This window comes from Dermochelys coriacea, chromosome 10 (genome assembly GCF_009764565.3).
Source record: "Dermochelys coriacea isolate rDerCor1 chromosome 10, rDerCor1.pri.v4, whole genome shotgun sequence".
NCBI classification, from domain to species: domain Eukaryota; kingdom Metazoa; phylum Chordata; order Testudines; family Dermochelyidae; genus Dermochelys; species Dermochelys coriacea.
This window is the reverse complement of record NC_050077.1, coordinates 22,949,010-22,965,270: the sequence shown is the minus strand read 5'-3', so window position 1 is coordinate 22,965,270 and position 16,261 is coordinate 22,949,010. Positions and strand designations below refer to the sequence as shown.

The following is a 16,261-nucleotide window of genomic DNA, read 5'->3' as shown; positions in this document are numbered from 1 at the left end:
ACTTAGTTTGATAGCATCCTGTCTGGCAAGAACTCACTTATCAATAGCTGGAATGTGAAATCCTCACTTCTGTATTGTTTTGTCTTTATAGTTCCCACTTTGCTATTGTTTATTTGCATGGTCTCTGTCTGGTTATGTGATTGTTTCTGTCTGCTGTATAATTAATTTTGCTGGGTGTAAACTAATTAAGGTGGTGGGATATAATTGGTTAAATAATCATGTTACAATATGTTAGGATTGGTTAGTTAAATTTCAGGAAAATGATTGCTTAAGGTATAGCTAAGCAGAACTCAAGTTTTACTATATAGTCTGCAGTCAATCAGGAATTGGGGGGGGGGAAATGGGAACAGGGAATGGGGGTGGGGAAATTGGAATCATGTTCAGCTAAGGGCAGGAATGGGAACAGGGACACAGGTAAGGCTCTGTGGTGTCAGAGCTGGAAAGGGGGATACTAAGGAAGGAAACTGGAATCATGCTTGCTGGAAGTTCACCCCAATAAACATCGAATTGTTTGTACCTTTGGACTTCGGGTATTGATGCTCTCTGTTCATGCGAGAAGGACCAGGGAAGTAAGTGGGTGAAGGAATAAGCCCCCTAACAGAAAGGATATCCCAAGTTGTTTGTCTGTTAAAGGGGAATGGTTCTCCAGTTCTTTTCTGTCTGTATAGCAGACAGAAGAAGCCTGTCAGGCTATTATGGTTGAAAATTTATCAGTTGACCCAGAGCTGATTCTGGATACAACGGAAGCCCAGGAAGGAAGTGGTCCTGAATTTGTGTCTGCTAGGGATGTTGATATTGTAACTAGGTTGCATCCAGTTAAGGTCATAAATAGCTCCCAGAGACCAAACAATTCTGGTGCTTCTATTTTGCCTGTTGCTACTTCGTTGCTGCGTAAAGATATGACAACCTTGTCTGATCAGGGTGATATCATAGCCAAGGCACAAAGAAAGCATGAAGGTAATTTGACTATGTTATCTGCTGACAGTGTGGAAACTTGTAACAAGGAAGAGACTGCTTCTAATCTTGCGAGTATGAAGTCTAGCAGTTGATCTGAAAGGAGGCTGTATGAAAATCCTCCTGATGGGCCAGAGATGATTCTGGATGTATGTTAAACTCAGAAGGAGTTTGGTGATTTGTCTGTTGTGCCAGAGCTGGTTCTGGACATAAATAAAGCTCAGAAAGAACCTGTTGCAGTGCAGGATATTGTAGAAGGAAAGGAATTTCTTGGTGAAGTCTTTGAAGTCTCTGAGAAGGAATTGTTTCCATTGACTCTTAATGGACTATTGTTGATAGTAAACAGTCTCTCTTCTGAGAAAAGTGTGTTGGTGCCTAGTGGCCAAAGTATTTCAAATGAAAATGAATCCACTGAATTTGTTTTGAAAAAAATCCATTGTGGATAGTTTTGAGGAGATTTCAGATGGAATAAAAATTGTTAGGGAGTTTAAGCAGCTCTATAAGCTTAATCAGCTTGTCAGGGAGACAATGTTATTGGAACATGAATGTCTCCATGTTGATTCTTTGAGTAAACAGTCTGTATCTCTGGTCCAGAGGGAAGACTGGACCGCTGAATCTGCAGAGCAGGAGGACAGCTGTGCAGTTAATCTCTCGAGAATTCAGGGGATTGTAGGTAAACTCTCATCTCTAGATATTTTGGTTATGACTTGTAGTCTCTTAGTGCACTTGACATCTGATTCCATGTGAAAGCAGAGCTTGGTAATGGAAGGATAAAAGAACCTTGAGTCTAACATGCTAGTGAAAATTGATGGTATCTCTTTAAGACACAGTCCAGCCTTGGAATTGGTAAAGCTTGAGGATTTGAAAACTAGTAAACAAGCTAGGGTCTGTGTTGATGCAAATTACCTGACTGACTGAGGGGAGAAAGACTTGCCCATAGCCCTTAGCAAAGAGAATGCACCCAACCAGCCAATGGATTCTGTTACACAAAAGAGTTCAGATTTTGACCCTTCTGGACAGGGAGGAAGGGAAGGATTAATAATCAAAACCACAGGTTAACCCTAAAATACCAAAACCCCAAGAAAGTGATTAAACTGAAAGCCTATGTTATGGAAGACCCTGGGGTGAAGCAAAAGCTACAAAGATTCAAAAGGGATATTGAACAAGCTGACCTAAAAAATTATTTGTCTAAACCAAAGGCTTGGCATGACAAAAATAATTGTCAATGAACACATATGACAGAACTGATGTTAACGTTATTGCTAATGATTGTAATTAACTTGTTGCTGATACCAAGAACTGTAAAAATGTATAATGTGCATGGTCTTTTGGAAAAGCCCTTGAACATGTTAAGAGTGGCACATAATAGAAACCCTTATGATTATGTTGTTTGGTTCAACAAGAACACACTTTATGTTAAAAAGCCTAATAATGTTGAGGCTTCACAGCTAATGCATAGACATATTTCTAAAATTTTCCACAGCAGAAAAACCACTACAAGCTTGAACTGCTATGCACAAAGGGAAACTGAGGTACAACACTGCACAGCCTTCATGGCAGAATACCAGAGTAAATGCTCTCTGAAGAACATTAATGGCTATGTTAAGTTAACACATAGACCAAACCCTGGAATCACTAAAGTGTTTCACAAAGTATGGACTAAGTTTTAGGCTGGGGCCAAAGAATGCATCAATAATTTGGCCTTACAAACAATTCAATATAAACACAGCTCATATCAATATTGGAAGGTCCTTAAGGTGTATCCAGGAGCTCTAATTTCACCCTTCCAAACCAGTCTCACGTTGTGGGTGTGACGCATGGCTAGAAAAGGTTAAATATCCTGCAAAATAAATAACCCTCAAAAGACATGTGGGGAGATAATGTTTGTGTTTTTGTGTATTTATATGTATGAGTAGGGTCCACAATGTAATCAACAGTCCCTGTCTATGCTGTATTCTGATACAATTTAAATGAATTGTAAACACAGGATATCTCAGTATTCATCTCTCTTTGAAATGTACTGTGAATGGTGGAGGAAAAAGCAAATGGCCTTATGTTAATTCATATAGGTGATGGACCTCCTTCACAATCATTCTAATTACCTTTTGTTCCCCGAGGAAATCCCAACTTGTCAAAGAGGACATGAAATTGTATAAAAGATCCTTGGGTCCTGATTCTGTCATCTCAGATCTGCTTAGGATTTGTCAGGGGAAGTTTGAGTCACCAAACTGAGGACCCAGTTATGTTGATACACCATGAATATGAGATTTGGATATTGGACTATAACTCTGAACTATTTCTAAAAGAACTCTTTGCAACTACAAAGCTCACCATCTCTGCTATCTCAGGTTTCAAAGTAGCAGCCGTGTTAGTCTGTATTCGCAAAAAGAAAAGAAGTACTTGTGGCACCTTAGAGACTAACAAATTTATTAGAGCATAAGCTTTCGTGAGCTACAGCTCACTTCATCGGATACATTTGGTGGAAAAAACGGTTGAGCTGTAGCTCACGAAAGCTTATGCTCTAATAAATTTGTTAGTCTCTAAGGTGCCACAAGTACTTCTTTTCATCTCTGCTATGAATCTGCACCTCAATTAATTGAACTCATGTCTGTATGTACATTGATCTTTTAACTCTCTCTCTCTCTTTTGTTTTTTAACAAATTTTAGTTTAGTTAATAAGAATTGGCTGTAGCGTGTATTTGAGTAAGAGCTGAAACATTCATTAAGCTGGGAGGTAATGTGACCGATCCTTTCGGATTGGTAGAACCTTTTCTTTTATATGATGAAATAAGATTTACAGAAATTCTCATCATATTTGACATGGGTACCTGGATGGAGGCCTGAGGCTGGATCACTTTAAGGAAACTGTGTTGTTTGGACTCTGAGTAACCAGTAAGGTAATAAAGAAGCTGTTTTATGCTGGTTTGGTGAATCTAAGTATTGGAATATCCACCAGCTTTATGGGGATTGTCTGCCCCATTCTTTGTGGTTCACCCTAATTGAGTGACCACAGCTGGCTCCCCACTAGGACCCCTGTCACATCTCCTCTGTTGGTTCCCCAGTTACTACAAAACTAGCTTCTCCCATTTACAGCAGGGATGTATATTCCAATTTAAAGTGGTGCAACGTCTGCCAACAGAGAAGAGCCCAAAGCAGGTGGATAAACACTGCAAAGTTTCTGATCTGAGGTTCTATTTAAAGTGCATTGCTATTTCAGTGTCAAGTTATGCTGCACTCTTTTTTTAAGAGGTTTTCTATGAGTACTTGAAGGGAGATGGGAGCAGAATATTTGGGGGGAGGGAATATTTGTAATGAAGATATAGTGTTTTGGTGTATTAGGTAGGGTTATTGACTGATTAAGTCACTTAAACTGATTGAGGAATTTAAGCAGATGAACACATGTAGAATAATCTTCAGCAGCCCCACTGAGGTGCACCAGGCCACTGGGAATGTCTAGTGGCTTTAAAGAGCACACGGCCTTTCAGAAACCACAAGAGATCGCATGGCATTTCAGCATGATTGATATTGTTTTTTGGGGTTTTTTTTTTGTTTTTTTAGGGTATGGCTCAGAATTAGGATATAGTTCCATCTTGGTTTATTCATGTGGTCCAGACATTACTTGCAATATACTTATGTCATGGCGCCAGAACTCCTTTGTGGGTTTAGAGCCAAATCCTGCTATGACATGCCACTACACTCAGTCCAATATGCCCTCTGTTGCAGCAGGAATACTGTACAGGATTCCAAAAGGTGGAGTGGCAGGGAAAAAGTGAAAAGAAAAGGAGTACTTGTGGCACCTTAGAGACTAACAAATTTATTAGAGCATAAGCTTTCGTGAGCTGAGCTGTAGCTCACGAAAGCTTATGCTCTAATAAATTTGTTAGTCTCTAAGGTGCCACAAGTACTCCTTTTCTTTTTGCGAATACAGACTAACACGGCTGCTACTCTGAAACCAGGGAAAAAGTGGTAAGACAATACTATGCTGCTGTTCTAAAGAGGAGTAGCATGTGTTCCAAACAGCACATGATGCTAAGTGCAGAACAGAGGATAACCAGCTGGAGACCAGGACACTAGTCCTGGATGGCAGACAATATCCATCAGAGCTGTAATATATGGACCGGTGCATTAAACCATCCTTTCTCCTAGCAAACTGAGCCTGCTTAGAAGGAAGTGGAGGAACACAGCTGGGAGAGAGCAGGATCTAGCCTCTTTGTACAGCTGTGATTTTTGGTACATGTAGATTCTCTATAAATATAGGTAATGGTAATTGTCACTGGAACAGTGTATTGTCTGTTTGATTGCTTTAACAAATAAGAAATCCATGAATTCATTACATTTCAGAACATTACAAATAATCCTCACCCTAACTCCCACCCTCTCCATTAATATGGAGCAGGTAATGTTAGTATTAAGGAAAAATTGAAGTGTGGAAAAAAATATTTAATCTCACCTACATTAATCCCCATGGAATACTTTATTTTCCCCACCGAAGCTTCTTCCAAGACCCAATCTGTGTTTATGTGCATGAGAGGCTAGCAATTCCACAGCTTAGCCAAACAGTGGGAAAGTTGCTAAAAAGTCTTAGTTTAGACCAGATGGAAGTGGCTAGCTACTGGGAGGATAAAAGAAAGAGGATGTAGAGTGGGTGACTGCTGATACCATTCTTTCACACCCAATTATCTCTTCAGTATACAGCTCTGAGTTGTTGTGCTAGGGTATGAATATAAGTGGATTCCTTGTAGAAATACTGAATGTGGGGATGGGCGGAGGAAAAGGTACTTAGTATATGACTATCCTCCTAAAGATGGAATTCTGACTTGGTAAAGTACAGAAATCTTGCATTGTAGATTATCTGACCTGCAACTTCGCCGCTGTTAACGGTTCAGTGTAGACACTCACTACAGCAACGGGAGGCATTCTCCCATCACTGTAGTTAATCCACCTCTTTGAGAGGCAGTCCCTAGGTTGAGGGAAGAAGTCTGCCACCGACCTAGCACTGTCTATACTAGGGGTTAGGTCGGCATAGCTATGTCTCTCATGGGCAGGGGCGGCTCTACCAATTTTGCCGTCCCAAGCAGTCACCACCGAATTGCCACCGCCACAACAACAGTGGAGCTGCCGCTCAAAAGCTGCCGCAGTGGGAAGAGCAGAATTGCCACCACGGGACATGGACTGCTGCCCCATTCTAAATGCTGCCCCAGGCACCTGCTTGGAAAGCTGGTGCCTGGAGCCGGCCCTGCTCAGGGGTGTGATTTTTCACACCCCTTGGAGATTTATCTATGCCAATGTATGTTTTCCATGTAGACCAGACCTCAGTTACAGCAAAGAAGACTGGCTAGACTTCCTTCACTGCAAAAAGAAGAAATTCTCTCTTCAAAAGAGCTGGTATCTCCCATTAAATTAGGATAACAGGAGATGCACACACTGAGAAGAGGACACATCCAGTGTTATTCAGGACCATTAGCCATGTGAGTGGGATATTATCAACTGAGTACACATTTTTTTTTTTTACTCTTTTTTCACTCCAGGTCTTTACAACTATCATGGGACAATTTCTTTGCAACGATCCAAAATTCTGGAGATGGGTGAGGTAGAATCCCTTGGGAATGTTTCTTGGATTCTGAGGGAAATAAGCAAAAATCCCATCTTGAAGGAAAAAGAACTCTAGGGAAACAATAGGCCAATTTCATTGACATGTATTGGTTCATACTCCATTGACTGTCAATGGGAACCATCTGGAAAGTTTCACATTCAGTTATTCCCATCACTGAAGTAAGTCAGGTAATATGGGAGCTGTACCTAGAGTTCCTATCACTGCTGCTGCAATTTAACTGGAGTCAAGTTCCCTCTGGCTGTGCCTGCTCGCCCTTTTTTTATTCCCCAAGGTTCAATATCTATGCAACAGGAAAGCAAATTTAAGGGTTGTGGGGTGTTTGGGTTTGGGGTTTTTTTTGTTTGGTTGCCCGGTTTTTGGTTTTTTGCTTAAGTGAAATGTTAGATTTGGAGGAAAGCAAGAAAAAAATCAGATTTCTAAAACTATACAAACATACTTTTCCGCTACAACCCACCAAATGTCAACATCTACCTAGGATACCAGGGAGGAGGATTTTTAAAGAAACTATAACCACCAATGGGTTTGCTTGAAATAATAAAAATGGCATGGCCCCATTTCCAGACCTGACTCAGTTAATTATAGTTGTGCTGTTCTCAGTCACACAATAGCATCCTACTGCAAGTAGGAGAGTGAGTTTAAATGCAGAGTCTGGGTATTGGCTAGCTGCTTCCAAAGCAGAAGCTGGGGGCATTGCCAATTATTAGTGTGAACACAGGAGGTGATTAGCTTGGCCCTTTCTACTGCTGGCTTTGACAGCCCCAAAACACTGAAAGAAATATGAATTCAAGCATCTTGGGCTAATAAAAATAGGGTGGGGAGAAGTGTCAAAGAACCATTTTCCATCTTTCCCTTTCCCTGTTAATGCTTTGTGACATCTATGTAAAACCAAAGAGACTGCTGAAGGTGTTAATTTCAATACCATTTCCTCTGTATTCAGGCATTTTAAAAAACAGACTGGCAGATGTAATCTTGACACCTACCAGAATGTGTGAAGGGATTCTGTTAACAATTTTAAACTAAAATAGTCTCCTTTCCTTTCAGAGTAGCAGCCGTGTTAGTCTGTATTCTCAAAAAGAAAAGGAGTACTTGTGGCACCTTAGAGACTAACATTTATTTGAGCATAAGCTTTCGTGAGCTCACTTGATCGGATGCATTCAGTGGAAAATACAGTGCGGAGATTTATATACATAGAGAACATGAAACAATGGGTGTTACCATACACACTGTAACCAGAGTGATCACTTAGGTGAGCTATTACCAGCAGGAGAGCGGGGCGGGGGGGGGGGGCGGGAGGAGCCTTTTGTAGTGATAATCAAGGTGGGCCATTTCCAGCAGTTGACAAGAATGTCTGAGAAACAATGGAGGGGTGGGGGGGGGATAAACATGGGGAAATAGCTTCAAAAACAGACTCCAAGGAGAGACTGCTGAATTGGAATTAATTTGCAAACTGGATACAATTAACTTAGGCTTGAATAGAGACTGGGAGTGGATGGGTCATTACACAAAGTAAAACTATTTCCCCATGTTTATCCCCCCCATCCCCCACTGTTCCTCTGACATTCTTGTCAACTGCTGGAAATAGCCCACCTTGATTATCACTACAAAAGGTTCCTCCCCCCCTGCTCTCCTGCTGGTAATAGCTCAGGTAAGTGATCACTCTGGTTACAGTGTATATGGTATCACACATTGTTTCATGTTCTCTATGTATATAAATGTCCCCACTGTATTTTCCACTGAATGCATCCGGTGAAGTGAGCTGTAGCTCATGAAAGCTTATGCTCAAATAAATTTGTTAGTCTCTAAGGTGCCACAAGTACTCCCCTCCTTTCCTTGTTGCACTCTGCCCTGAGAGTGTTTAACTCAAGTACTGTATACACAATAGTACTGGAGACATCTCTAGTATATATGTGAAAGATAAATTATGCATATTTAACAAAAGAGGCATTCAGATTCCAACAGATGAGAGACTAACTTACAAATAACACTGGTATTTCACCATTCTGTGCACTGCATCAATGCCACTGACATAGCACCTCTGAAATGAACTCATAGAATCTGTTTGGATTTTCTAAATCTTTCCCAGTGATGGATATTCTCCTCAGTTCAAATGCAGTAGTTAAAGAGGTTAGGGATGACACACCGAGGCTGACTCCCTTGGCAATCTGTGCCTGTCAACAGAAAATGCCCCAGAGGGATGATAATTGAATGCCACTGATCTAATCCCATTATCTAATTTCACTATTTTCTTTGGCTCATTAGCATTTGCGTACTTCCTTCCCTTCAAGAACACCTGCAATTCTGTATTTTTTAAAAACTGATTCAGCTGCTGACATAATAAGGCAAAGTTTTCACATGCAAATAGTATTTTTAAACCATCTACATTCAAACTGCCAAATATAAATCACTTACAGGAATTACTGTACAGCACCCATGTTTTTTCCCAGTGAGCTTCTCTTTTAAATTCTGTGTATCTGTTAGTATTTAGATTTCAGGAACACTTGCTGCTGACCATTTTGAGTGTTTAGTGGCTTGTTTGCAATGTTGGTCCAAAAATATTAGAAAGACAAGGTGGTTGAGGCAATGTCTTTTATTACCTCACTCATGTTGTCTCTTTAATGAGTTGGCACAGCTCCCAAAGTCCTTGAAATAACTTTGCTACTAGTTTTTCCTCCAGTTATATAATTAAAATTACTGTAGAGAAGAAAGCAATATCATCATAAAGAAGGCAATGTCTAATATTGCACTGGAACCGTTCAACAGTAATGGCTAACATTTCTAAATGAGACCTGAGTTTGGAAGTAGAGGAAGGATAACCCAGTCATTGGGGCACTAGACTAGGACCCACATTCAATCCTCTATTTTGCTACAGAGTTCATATGTGACTTTGAGACGTCACCTAGGACTCATCTACATGATGGGGTAATGTGCTTTATGGGGGTGTGATTTCTAAAGTGCATTAGTGGTTCATTTAGATTCTGCAACCTGCTGGTGTGCTTTAATGTAGTATTGTTTGAAACAGCACTATATTAAAGTGCTACCTAGGGAACCTTTAGTGTCCACCACCAGGACCTACACTGACCAATTAATGCACATTAGTGGTGCTTTAGAAATCACACACCCTAGAGTACATTACCCCACCATGTAAACAAGCCCTTAAAATGGGGATAGTAGTACTTCCCAACCCATGAGTGTTAGGAGAAAGAAATACATTAAAGATTGTGAGATGCTCTCATACTACAGTGATGGGGGCCATAGAAATACCTTAGCTAGAAGCAGACTGATTTTATAGCTTGAACTGCCAGGGAATGGCTAAGTTAAAATATGTACCATTCACCATCCTGCTTTCATTGAAGTGAATGGGAATTATGCCCTCTCCATGGGTGAGAGGATAGAAGATGTCTTCACAGAGGCACAAAAACATTCTCTCCCAAATGATCAATGCCATCAAATTTTTGGAAGCCATTTGTCCTGTCTGCTTGTTCCTACACAATCTAATATAACTTGGGTCACTGGAAAAATGCTAGGGATATAATAATATTTCTACTGTTGAATCCTTGAAATTTTCATCTTCCTAATAAGCCAAGCAATCCAACTAGCAGGTGAAGGGGCAGACCAGCTGGCAAATCATGGGAATTGCCTGATATCCATAATGATCGATTCCTTGTTCCACAGTCACACTGCTCTCTCCCCCTGTTTGTTCAGTGAACCATGTTGATCTAGTTAGTTAGCTGAAGTGCACTGGCAGAAGGCTAGAACAATGGTGGTGCAAAATCAGCTCCAAATCTGTCAAGGCACAAAGACTTCCTTGGTAATAGAAGCCAGGAGTGCCTACTGTCAGTTCCCTGTTGTAGGCCAAGCTGCTCTCCAAAATAGATTCATTACCCTCTCTTGACAGGTTAGTGACATATATTGCAACCCAATGAAGTATCTTTGGAGACCATTGTATTAAATTTAAGAATGGTTTACCATAAGGCTGTGTTCTACTTCATGGGGAAGTGTTACCACAGATCCTCCACGTACTAAAAATAGCAGGGGATAATTAAAGCAAGTCATAAGAACAGCCATACGGGTCAGACCAAAGGTCCATCTAGCCCAGTATCCTGTCTTCAGTAGCCAATGCCACATGCCTCAGAGGGAATGAACAGAACAGGTAATCATCGAGTGATCCATCCTGTTGTGATCCATTCCCAGCTTCTGGCAAACAGAGACTAGGGACACCATCCCTGCCCATCCTGGCTAATAGCCATTGATGAACCTATACTTAATGAATTTATTTAGTTCTTTTTTGAACCCTGTTATAGTCTTGGCCTTCACGACATCCTCTGGTAAGGATTTCCACAGGTTGACTGCGTTGTGTGAAAAAATACTTCCTTTTGTTTGTTTTAAACCTGCTGCCTATTTATTTCATTTGGTGGCCCCTATTTCTTGTATTATGAGAAGGAGTAAATAACACTTCCTTATTTACTTTCTCTACACCAGTCATGATTTTATAGACCTCTATCATATCCCCCCTTTAGTCATCTCTTTTCCAAGATGAAAAATCACAGTCTCATTAATCTCTCCATTCCATACCCCTAATAATTTTTGTTGCCCTTTTCTGAACCTTTTCCAATTCCAATATATCTTTTTTAAGATGGGGCGACCACATCTGCACACAGTATTCAAGTTATGGGCATACCGTGAATTTATAAAGAGGCAATGTGATATTTTCTATCTTATTATCTATCCCTTTCTTAATGATTCCCAACATTCTGTTCGCTTTTTTGACTAGCATTGCACATTGAGTGGATGTTTTCAGAGAACTATCCACAATGACTACAGGATCTCTTTCTTGAGTAGTAACAGCTAATTTAGACCCTATCATTTTATATGTATAGTACAATGTGCATTACTTTGCATTTATCAAAATTGAATTTCATCTGCCATTTTGTTGCCCAGTTACCCAGTTTTGAGAGATCCTTTTGCAGTTCTTTGCAGTCTGCCTGGGATTTAACTATCTTGAGTAGTTTTGTATCATCTGCAAATTTTGCCACTTCACTGTTTACCCCTTTTTCCAAATCATTTATGAATATGTTAAATAGGACTGAGCCCAGTACAGACCCCTAGGGGACTATTTATCTCTCTCTATTCTGAAAACTGACCATTTATTCCTACCCTTTGTTTCCTATCTTTTAACCAGTTACCAATCCATGAGAGAACCTTCCCTCTTATCCCATGACTGCTTACTTTGCTTAAGAGCCTTTCGTGAGGGACCTTGTCAAAGGCTTTCTGAAAATCTAAATACACTATATCCACTGGATCCCCCTTGTCCACATGCTTGTTGACCCCCTCAAAGAATTCTAGTAGATTGGTGAGGCATGATTTCCCTTTACAAAAACCATGTTGACTCTTCCCCAACAAATTATGTTCATCTATTTGTCTGACAATTTTGTTCTTTACTATAGTTTCAACCAGTTTGCCCAGTACTGAAATAATGCTTACTGCTCTGTAATTGCCAGGGTCCCCTCTGGAACCCTTTTTAAAAATTGGCGTCACATTAGCTATCCTCCAGTCATTTGGTACAGAAGTTGATTTAAATGATAAGTTACAGACTACAATTACACATTTGAGTTCCTTCAGAACTCTTGGATAAATACCATCTGGTCCTGATGACTTATTACTGTTTAGTTTATCAATTTATTCCAAAACTGCCTCTAATGACACTTCAATCAGGAACAGTTCGTCAGATTTGTCACCTAAAAAGATTGGCTCAGGTTTGGGAATCTCACTCACATCCTCAACCATGAAGACCGATGCAAATAATTCATTTATTTTCTCCACAGTGGCTTTATTGTCCTTGGGTGCTCCTTTAGCATCTTGATCATACAGTGGCCCCACTGGTTGTTTAGCAGGCTTCCTGTTTCTGATATACTTTAGAAAAAATTGCTATTTCTTTTTGAGCCTTTGGCTAGCTGTACTTCAAATTCTTTTTTGGCCTTCCTAATTATATTTTTACATTTAGTTTGCCAGAGTTTATGCTCCTTCTTATTTTCCTCACTAGGATTTAACTTCCTTTTTTTAAGGGATCCCTTTTTGCCTCTCACTGCTTCTTTTACTTTGTTGTTTAGCCACAGTGGCTCTTTTTTGGTTCTCTTACTATGTTTTTTAATTTGGGGTATACATTTAAGTTGAGCCTCTATTATGGTCTTTTAAAAGTTTCCATGCAGCTTACAGGGATTTTACCTTTGGTGCTATACCTTTTAATTTCTGTTTAACTAACCTCTTCATTTTTATGTAGTTCCCCTTTCTGAAATTAAATGCTTCTGTGTTGGGCCAGTGTGGTGTTTTCCCCACCACAGGGATGTTAAATTTAGTTATCTGTTCTGTCCTTCTGGTATATTTTGTATCCTGGTATTACTCTGTCCCATTGATTATCCTCATTCCACCAAGTTTCAATATCCTCAGTTAATACAAGGCACTCTAGTTCACTCATCTTATTATTTAGACTTCTAGCATTGGTATATAAGCACTTTGAAAACTTGTCACTTTTTAGCGGTCTTCCATTACATGATGTAATTGAATGAGACTTTTTTTCATTTGACGGTTTCTCATCAGATCCTACTTGTATTTTATCATCTTCCATCCTCTCCTCCTTACTAGGACATAGAGAATCTCCAGTAATAGATCCTCCCCTAAGGGATGTTGCTGTCCAGACCATGTGCTCCTCTGAACCTGTCAGCTTTCCCCCAGCCCTTAGTTTAAAAACTGCTCTACGACTTTTTTAATTTGAAGTGCCAGCAATCTGGTTCCATTTTGGTTTAGGTGGAGCCCATCCTTCCTATATAGGCTCCCCCTTTCCCAAAAGTTTCCCCAGTTCCTAATAAATCTAAACCCCTCCTCCCTACCATCTCATCCACACATTGATACCCTGCAGTTCTGCCTGTCTAACTGGCCCTGTGCATGGAACTGGAAGCATTTCAGAGAATGCTACCATGGAGGTCCTGGACTTCAATCTTACCTATCAGCCTAAATTTGGCCTCCAGGATCTCTCTCCTATCCTTCCCTAGGTCATTGGTACCATGGTACCATGACCACTGGCTCCTCCCCAGCACTACACATAAGTCTTATCTAGATGTCTTGAGAGATCTGCAACCTTCGCACCAGGCAGGCAAGTCACCATGTGGTTCTCCCGGTCATTGCAAACCCAGCTATCTATGTTTCTAATGATTGAATCGTCCATTACTAATACCTGTCTCTTCCTAATAATTGGAGTTCCCTCCCACAGAGAGGTATCCTCAGTGCGAGAGGATACCACAACATCATCTGGAAGGAGGGTCCCAACTATGGGATTATTTCTGAGACTAAATAGCACTAGACAGATACTAGCCCCTGAAGAAGTTTCCACATACTAATTCAAACTGAGTTTTCCAGAGACTCAGATAAAGAAAGGACTTTTGGTATAAACAGACTAAGTTTAAACTGACACAGAGCCTTCTTTCTGATCCAGCAAATGGAAATGTACTTTTGTCCAAGAGGCCCCATCCTGCAGAAGGGTTGGAAGGGCTTTCGGCTGCTAGGGCCCCATAATGGGTGACTCCTGGTTAGGTTAGTATGTGTTTAAATCTGTGTATTGTTTTTATTATGTTCTCTCCTTAATGCTTTTACTTTAAAAATAAAAGTGCTTGCTTTGAAAGAGCTGTGTGATCATTTTTAACTGCTGGCAATATACTGTTCATAGACCTTGGAGAGAAACCAACATACAGACATGGGCCATTAGGCAGACTGGCTTGCTGGACATTGTAGGACTGGCTTGACATGAATAAGTGAACATGGAGGTGGCCTTATTTCTCAGAATCAGGATTAGGGAGGTAAATAGATTAGCAGGCTGAAAATGGAATGTTTGTACTAACTAAGATAATAGGTCAATAAGCTAAAAGACAGTATGTCTGAGCTAGTTAAGATAAGAAGGGAAACATCCAGAGAATGATTTACTAAAAAACAAAACCACAATGGACAAGATAAATCAGGAATGTAAAGATGAGGTAAAAGGTAAGTCAAGTATGAACAAAGCATGCTGTACAGGCTTTGGTTCCTACAGAGTAATGAAGCCAATCCAAATATGTGTAATACAGATATAATAACTAGAATAAAATCTGTAAGTGTATATAAAGGGAGCGGGTTTCTGTGCAACTTCGGATTTGTTATGTACCCTGCATTTACCTCTCCCCCAAGTCTGAGTCTGATTAACTTGGCATAGCATTGCTGTATGCCAAATAAAGATGCCTGAGTGATGAAGTCTGGAGATGAAATGAATGAAGCCAAGTGGAAACAGGTCTTGGGGGGAATCCCAACAGGCATATCACAGTGTAAGGCCTTAAAAACCCCAGTCAGAAGAGGGTGGAACCAGGTCTCTATCCAGAGACAAGTGATGTCTAGAGACCTAACTGGGCATGCTTGGAGTGAACCACAGAGGATGGTGCAGTTACCCTGAAATTGTGACAAAGTCAACAGCATCACCTTGTGAAAATTCCTCATTGGGGTTTAAAGTAACTTTCAATTTTTATTTAAAATAGATTTCCCATTTTCCCCCCAATACACAAATAAAGTTGCCTGACAGTGTTTCATGTGACTATTGGGATGAATCTAACGGAGATAATGTTGGTGGAAAACCTTAATGAAGGCAACAGAGCTCATAAAAGCTAAAACAAGAAGCACCTATCATTCCTGATAGTTAAGAGGGTCACCTAGAAATCCTGCAAACTTGAAAACAATAAAAGCTACAGTTTCAGGTATACTCCTGGCCTTAAGGCTTCATACCAATTTCTGTTGTTTTAAAATAGTTATTTCATTTTTCTCTCCCCTTTCTTGTAGTATGAAAGACCCACATATAATGGAAAGACTCTAGACAGAGAGCCCTATAGCTCTGACTAGATAAAGCTCTGCCAAACACACAAATTAAACAGACAAACTTTGTTCAGTACAAGAATTTTAGGTGATAAAGCTTTCCTGGAAGTGTTGGGTGTGTGCTTTTTTTTTTTTTTTTAAATAAAGTTGACTATCAATTTAGGGTGGCCCACTAAACCAGAGAGAACCTGGAAATACCACTGGATGGGCCTGAGAGGCGAGAGTGAGATGTGGATATGGGCCTGTGACATTCTGGGGGTCAACCCAGACCAGTAAGGGGTTGTGTCACCAACTACCCTGCAACTCTGGGTGCCTTAAGTGCTATGCTGCTGTGGCTCACAGTCTGGACACCAACAGCCAGCCTACAAGCATACATGTCAGACGCTGGCTTCCACTGGCCAATTACTGTTTTCAGAGTTATCCCATTACCCCCTAAGTCCTGAATTTCCCAAAACTGTCTCCCTGCAGTGTCCAACCCTGTCCTGGAACACAGTTAATTTTGGGGCTCCTTTAAAGAAACAAACAGCAGCTTGTTATCTTGACCGGAGTTAAAAATCACTCCAATTCAATCACTGCATTGGGCTGGTTTAGATAAAAAGTAAAACAAGTTTATTCAATCAAAGAGAGAGATTTTAGGTAAGTTCAAGTACAAGGGAGAAAGATAGAAAGGACTGCAAGAAGTAAAAGTAACAGTCTCTAACGGGTAAAACCTAACTTTACAAGCTACAGTCTTTGTTCAAGGTGATTTCCTCACTTATCTTCCTTTTCCAATAATTGCTTACTAGTTCTTAGTCAGGATCCCCAGTGCCC

General features: G+C 40.4%; 1 long non-coding RNA gene across 1 annotated transcript in view; it reads left to right on the top strand.

Annotated features, from left to right (window-relative positions):
• Nucleotides 1–605: 605 nt before the first annotated feature.
• LOC119862197 overlaps nt 606–16,261 on the top strand; it is a 35,207-nt gene continuing 19,551 nt past the window's right edge. The window contains exon 1 of the long non-coding RNA XR_005295198.2: nt 606–957. This is a non-coding gene — a long non-coding RNA (uncharacterized LOC119862197). The remainder of the gene's footprint in view (nt 958–16,261) is intronic.